Raw genomic sequence first — 7,281 nt, forward strand, 5'->3', positions numbered from 1 at the left:
TTTGATTCGAAAAGCTTTGTTAGAATGTGTTTGCCTTTCATTTGAGTCAATTAGCTTTGTTGAATGTGTTTTACTTTCATTTGACTCAATTAACATTGTGGAATGCGATTGACTTTCATTTGATTCAAAAAGCTTTGTTTGAATGTATTTGACTTTCATTTGATTCTAAAAGCTTTGTTGAAAGTGTTTGACTTTCATTTGACTCAGTTAGCTTTGTGAAATGCATTTGACTTTCATTTGATTCAAAAAGCTTTGTTTGAATGTGTTTGACTTTCATTTGACTTAATTAGCTTTGTTGAATATGTTTGACTTTCATTTGACTCAATTAGCATTCTGGAATGCAATTGACTTTCATTTGATTCAAAAAGCTTTTTTTGAATGTATTTGACTTTTATTTGATTCTTCAAGCTTTGTTGAAAGTTTTTGACTTTCATTTGACTCAATTAGCATTCTGGAATGCAATTGACTTTCATTTTATTCAAAAAGCTTTGTTTGAATGTGTTTGACTTTCATTTGACTCAATTTGCTTTGTTGAATGCATTTAACTTTCAATTGATTCAAAAAGCTTTGTTTGAATGTGTTTGACTTTCAATTGACTCAATTAGCATTCAGGAATGCAATTGACTTTCATTTGATTCAAAAAGCTGATGTGAATCAAGAGGCTAATTCTTTTGAAGGGCCCAAGGAACTTTTAGAAGGTCCAAATAGCTTCGTTATAGGCTGCCCAAACAATGAAATAAACAAGGAAAGGTCCACTAGATCAATAGAGAAAGAAGAAAGCTTGATCGCCAAGGAAGGAGTTGTGCAGTAGTTCGATTCCGACGAGGTTGACGAAGGCCAGTGCCGAGATGGGGTCCACGCGCCACCTTCCTGGAACCACCTTGAACCCGAGCCGGCACGTGAGGCAAGGGGCGGCACATGTGGTGGTGGAATGGCGGCGGCATGAAGTGGAAGAAATTTTATATTAGTTTTTCTTAGAGTTTTGCTTGCAAGTTTTTACCTTTCACTTGAAAAGGGTTTTTCTTGGTTTAAGCACTTAGGAATAAGTTTATTTTCTGTTATTTAGTTGCTATAAACATCCTAAGTATATTAGGAAAGTTTTTAGTTAATTAGAGTTTGTTTAGGATTAGTTTCCTATTCTAATTAGAAGTAGTTTCCTATTTTTGTTAGGATACTTGGGGGGCAAGGTTAGGGGTTTGTCCTAATCCTTGTAGGGATGTAATTAGCTTATTTTTAGTCTATAAATAAGGGATTTTCGTGGCCTTTAGAGTCATAGAAAATCAGATTAATTCAATACAATTGTTTAGCTTTGTTTAAACACTTTCTTGCTAATTGTCAATTCAAGGAGTTGTCTTGATTGTTAGAACGTGCAATTCTTAGTTCTAGGAGTAGTCTAAGATTTGTTCATCAAAGTATCTAGTTCTAGGAGTAGTCTAGATAATTTGATTAGGCATTGAATCCGTTCCAGGAGTGGTCGTTTTCAAGGTCATATCCGGTTACTTTGACTCGTTTTTGGTTCGAATTTCTTGTCAAGAACGAATCTTTATTCTAATTGTGTGATTTTAGATCTTTTATTAGGTTAAAGGGCTTTAATCCATATCAAAAGCTTTGTTTGAATGTATTTGACTTTCATTTGATTCTTAAAGCTTTGTTGAAAGTATTTGACTTTCATTTGACTCAATTAGCTTTGTTGAATGCATTTGACTTTCATTTGATTCAAAAAGCTTTGTTTGAATGTGTTTAACTTTCATTTGACTCAATTTGCTTTGTTGAATGTGTTTGACTTTCATTTGACTCAGTTAGCATTGTGGAATGCAATTGACTTTCATTTGATTCAAAAAGCTTTTTTGAATATATTTGACTTTCATTTGATTCTAAAAGCTTTGTTGAAAGTGTTTGACTTTCATTTGACTCAATTAAATTTGTTAAATGCATTTGACTTTTATTTGATTCAAAAAGCTTTGTTTGAATGTGTTTGACTTTCATTTGACTCAATTAGCTTTGTTGAATGTGTTTCACTTTCATTTGACTCAATTAACATTGTGGAATGCGATTGACTTTCATTTGATTCAAAAAGCTTTGTTTGAATGTGTTTGACTTTCATTTAATTCTAAAAGTTTTGTTGAAAGTGTTTGACTTTCATTTGACTCAATTAGATTTGTTGAATGCATTTGACTTTCATTTGATTCAAAAAGCTTTGTTTGAATGTGTTTGACTTTCATTTGACTCAATTAGGTTTGTTGAATGTGTATGACTTTCATTTGACGCAATTAACATTGTGGAATGCGATTGACTTTCATTTGATTCAAAAAGCTTTGTTTGAATGTATTTGACTTCCATTTGAATCTAAAAGCTTTGTTGAAAGTGTTTGACTTTCATTTGACTCAGTTAGCTTTATGAAATGCATTTGACTTTCATTTTATTCAAAAAGCTTTGTTTGAATGTATTTGACTTTCATTTGATTCTAAAAGCTTTGTTGAATGTGTTTGACTTTCATTTGACTCAATTAGCTTTGTTGAATGCATTTGACTTTCATTTGATTCAAAAAGCTTTGTTTGAATGTGTTGGACTTTTATTTGACACAATTATCTTTGTTGAATGTGTTTGACGTTCATTTGACTCAATTAGCATTGTGGAATGCAATTGACTTTCATTTGATTCAAAAAGCTTTGTTTGAATGTATTTGACTTTCATTTGATTCTTAAAGCTTTGTTAAATGTGTTTGACTTTCATTTGACTCAATTAGATTTGTCGAATGCATTTGACTTTCATTAGATTCAAAAAGCTTTGTTTGAATGTGTTTGACTTTCATTTGACTCAATTAGCTTTGTTGAATGTGTTTGACTTTCATTTGACGCAATTAACATTGTGGAATGCGATTGACTTTCATTTGATTCAAAAAGCTTTGTTTGAATGTATTTGACTTTCATTTGATTCTAAAAGCTTTGTTGAAAGTGTTTGACTTTCATTTGACTCAGTTAGCTTTGTGAAATGCATTTGACTTTCATTTGATTCAAAAAGCTTTGTTTGAATGTGTTTGACTTTCATTTGAGTCAATTACCTTTGTTGAATGTGTTTGACTTTCATTTGACTCAATTAGCATTGTGGAATGCAATTGACTTTCATTTGATTCAAAAAGCTTTGTTTGAATGTATTTGACTTTCATTTGATTCTTAAAGCTTTGTTGAAAGTGTTTGACTTTCATTTGAGTCAATTAGCTTTGTTGTATGCATTGGACTTTCATTTGATTCTAAAAGCTTTGTTTGATTGTGTTTGACTTTCGTTTGATTCAATTAGCTTTGTTGAATGTGTTTGACTCAATTAACATTGTGGAATGCGATTGACTTTCATTTTATTCAAAAAGCTTTGTTTGAGTTTATTTGACTTTCATTTGATTCTAAAAGCTTTGTTGAAAGTGTTTGACTTTCATTTGACACAGTTAGCTTTGTTAAATGCATTTGACTTTCATTTGATTCGAAAAGCTTTGTTAGAATGTGTTTGCCTTTCATTTGAGTCAATTAGCTTTGTTGAATGTGTTTTACTTTCATTTGACTCAATTAACATTGTGGAATGCGATTGACTTTCATTTGATTCAAAAAGCTTTGTTTGAATGTATTTGACTTTCATTTGATTCTAAAAGCTTTGTTGAAAGTGTTTGACTTTCATTTGACTCAGTTAGCTTTGTGAAATGCATTTGACTTTCATTTGATTCAAAAAGCTTTGTTTGAATGTGTTTGACTTTCATTTGACTTAATTAGCTTTGTTGAATGTGTTTGACTTTCATTTGACTCAATTAGCATTCTGGAATGCAATTGACTTTCATTTGATTCAAAAAGCTTTTTTTGAATGTATTTGACTTTTATTTGATTCTTCAAGCTTTGTTGAAAGTTTTTGACTTTCATTTGACTCAATTAGCATTCTGGAATGCAATTGACTTTCATTTTATTCAAAAATCTTTGTTTGAATGTGTTTGACTTTCATTTGACTCAATTTGCTTTGTTGAATGCATTTAACTTTCAATTGATTCAAAAAGCTTTGTTTGAATGTGTTTGACTTTCAATTGACTCAATTAGCATTCAGGAATGCAATTGACTTTCATTTGATTCAAAAAGCTGATGTGAATCAAGAGGCTAATTCTTTTGAAGGGCCCAAGGAACTTTTAGAAGGTCCAAATAGCTTCGTTATAGGCTGCCCAAACAATGAAATAAACAAGGAAAGGTCCACTAGATCAATAGAGAAAGAAGAAAGCTTGATCGCCAAGGAAGGAGTTGTGCAGTAGTTTGATTCCGACGAGGTTGACGAAGGCCAGTGCCGAGATGGGGTCCACGCGCCACCTTCCTGGAACCACCTTGAACCCGAGCCGGCACGTGAGGCAAGGGGCGGCACATGTGGTGGTGGAATGGCGGCGGCATGAAGTGGAAGAAATTTTATATTAGTTTTTCTTAGAGTTTTGCTTGCAAGTTTTTACCTTTCACTTGAAAAGGGTTTTTCTTGGTTTAAGCACTTAGGAATAAGTTTATTTTCTGTTATTTAGTTGCTATAAACATCCTAAGTATATTAGGAAAGTTTTTAGTTAATTAGAGTTTGTTTAGGATTAGTTTCCTATTCTAATTAGAAGTAGTTTCCTATTTTTGTTAGGATACTTGGGGGGCAAGGTTAGGGGTTTGTCCTAATCCTTGTAGGGATGTAATTAGCTTATTTTTAGTCTATAAATAAGGGATTTTCGTGGCCTTTAGAGTCATAGAAAATCAGATTAATTCAATACAATTGTTTAGCTTTGTTTAAACACTTTCTTGCTAATTGTCAATTCAAGGAGTTGTCTTGATTGTTAGAACGTGCAATTCTTAGTTCTAGGAGTAGTCTAAGATTTGTTCATCAAAGTATCTAGTTCTAGGAGTAGTCTAGATAATTTGATTAGGCATTGAATCCGTTCCAGGAGTGGTCGTTTTCAAGGTCATATCCGGTTACTTTGACTCGTTTTTGGTTCGAATTTCTTGTCAAGAACGAATCTTTATTCTAATTGTGTGATTTTAGATCTTTTATTAGGTTAAAGGGCTTTAATCCATATCAAAAGCTTTGTTTGAATGTATTTGACTTTCATTTGATTCTTAAAGCTTTGTTGAAAGTATTTGACTTTCATTTGACTCAATTAGCTTTGTTGAATGCATTTGACTTTCATTTGATTCAAAAAGCTTTGTTTGAATGTGTTTAACTTTCATTTGACTCAATTTGCTTTGTTGAATGTGTTTGACTTTCATTTGACTCAATTAGCATTGTGGAATGCAATTGACTTTCATTTGATTCAAAAAGCTTTTTTGAATATATTTGACTTTCATTTGATTCTAAAAGCTTTGTTGAAAGTGTTTGACTTTCATTTGACTCAATTAAATTTGTTAAATGCATTTGACTTTTATTTGATTCAAAAAGCTTTGTTTGAATGTGTTTGACTTTCATTTGACTCAATTAGCTTTGTTGAATGTGTTTCACTTTCATTTGACTCAATTAACATTGTGGAATGCGATTGACTTTCATTTGATTCAAAAAGCTTTGTTTGAATGTGTTTGACTTTCATTTAATTCTAAAAGTTTTGTTGAAAGTGTTTGACTTTCATTTGACTCAATTAGATTTGTTGAATGCATTTGACTTTCATTTGATTCAAAAAGCTTTGTTTGAATGTGTTTGACTTTCATTTGACTCAATTAGGTTTGTTGAATGTGTATGACTTTCATTTGACGCAATTAACATTGTGGAATGCGATTGACTTTCATTTGATTCAAAAAGCTTTGTTTGAATGTATTTGACTTCCATTTGAATCTAAAAGCTTTGTTGAAAGTGTTTGACTTTCATTTGACTCAGTTAGCTTTATGAAATGCATTTGACTTTCATTTTATTCAAAAAGCTTTGTTTGAATGTATTTGACTTTCATTTGATTCTAAAAGCTTTGTTGAATGTGTTTGACTTTCATTTGACTCAATTAGCTTTGTTGAATGCATTTGACTTTCATTTGATTCAAAAAGCTTTGTTTGAATGTGTTGGACTTTTATTTGACACAATTATCTTTGTTGAATGTGTTTGACGTTCATTTGACTCAATTAGCATTGTGGAATGCAATTGACTTTCATTTGATTCAAAAAGCTTTGTTTGAATGTATTTGACTTTCATTTGATTCTTAAAGCTTTGTTAAATGTGTTTGACTTTCATTTGACTCAATTAGATTTGTCGAATGCATTTGACTTTCATTAGATTCAAAAAGCTTTGTTTGAATGTGTTTGACTTTCATTTGACTCAATTAGCTTTGTTGAATGTGTTTGACTTTCATTTGACGCAATTAACATTGTGGAATGCGATTGACTTTCATTTGATTCAAAAAGCTTTGTTTGAATGTATTTGACTTTCATTTGATTCTAAAAGCTTTGTTGAAAGTGTTTGACTTTCATTTGACTCAGTTAGCTTTGTGAAATGCATTTGACTTTCATTTGATTCAAAAAGCTTTGTTTGAATGTGTTTGACTTTCATTTGAGTCAATTACCTTTGTTGAATGTGTTTGACTTTCATTTGACTCAATTAGCATTGTGGAATGCAATTGACTTTCATTTGATTCAAAAAGCTTTGTTTGAATGTATTTGACTTTCATTTGATTCTTAAAGCTTTGTTGAAAGTGTTTGACTTTCATTTGAGTCAATTAGCTTTGTTGTATGCATTGGACTTTCATTTGATTCTAAAAGCTTTGTTTGATTGTGTTTGACTTTCGTTTGATTCAATTAGCTTTGTTGAATGTGTTTGACTTTCATTTGACACAGTTAGCTTTGTTAAATGCATTTGCCTTTCATTTGATTCGAAAAGCTTTGTTAGAATGTGTTTGCCTTTCATTTGAGTCAATTAGCTTTGTTGAATGTGTTTTACTTTCATTTGACTCAATTAACATTGTGGAATGCGATTGACTTTCATTTGATTCAAAAAGCTTTGTTTGAATGTATTTGACTTTCATTTGATTCTAAAAGCTTTGTTGAAAGTGTTTGACTTTCATTTGACTCAGTTAGCTTTGTGAAATGCATTTGACTTTCATTTGATTCAAAAAGCTTTGTTTGAATGTGTTTGACTTTCATTTGACTTAATTAGCTTTGTTGAATGTGTTTGACTTTCATTTGACTCAATTAGCATTCTGGAATGCAATTGACTTTCATTTGATTCAAAAAGCTTTTTTTGAATGTATTTGACTTTTATTTGATTCTTCAAGCTTTGTTGAAAGTTTTTGACTTTCATTTGACTCAATTAGCATTC

This window comes from Chenopodium album, chromosome 24 (assembly GCF_948465745.1).
Source record: "Chenopodium album chromosome 24, dcCheAlbu1.1, whole genome shotgun sequence".
In the NCBI taxonomy this organism is placed as follows: Eukaryota; Viridiplantae; Streptophyta; class Magnoliopsida; order Caryophyllales; family Amaranthaceae; genus Chenopodium; species Chenopodium album.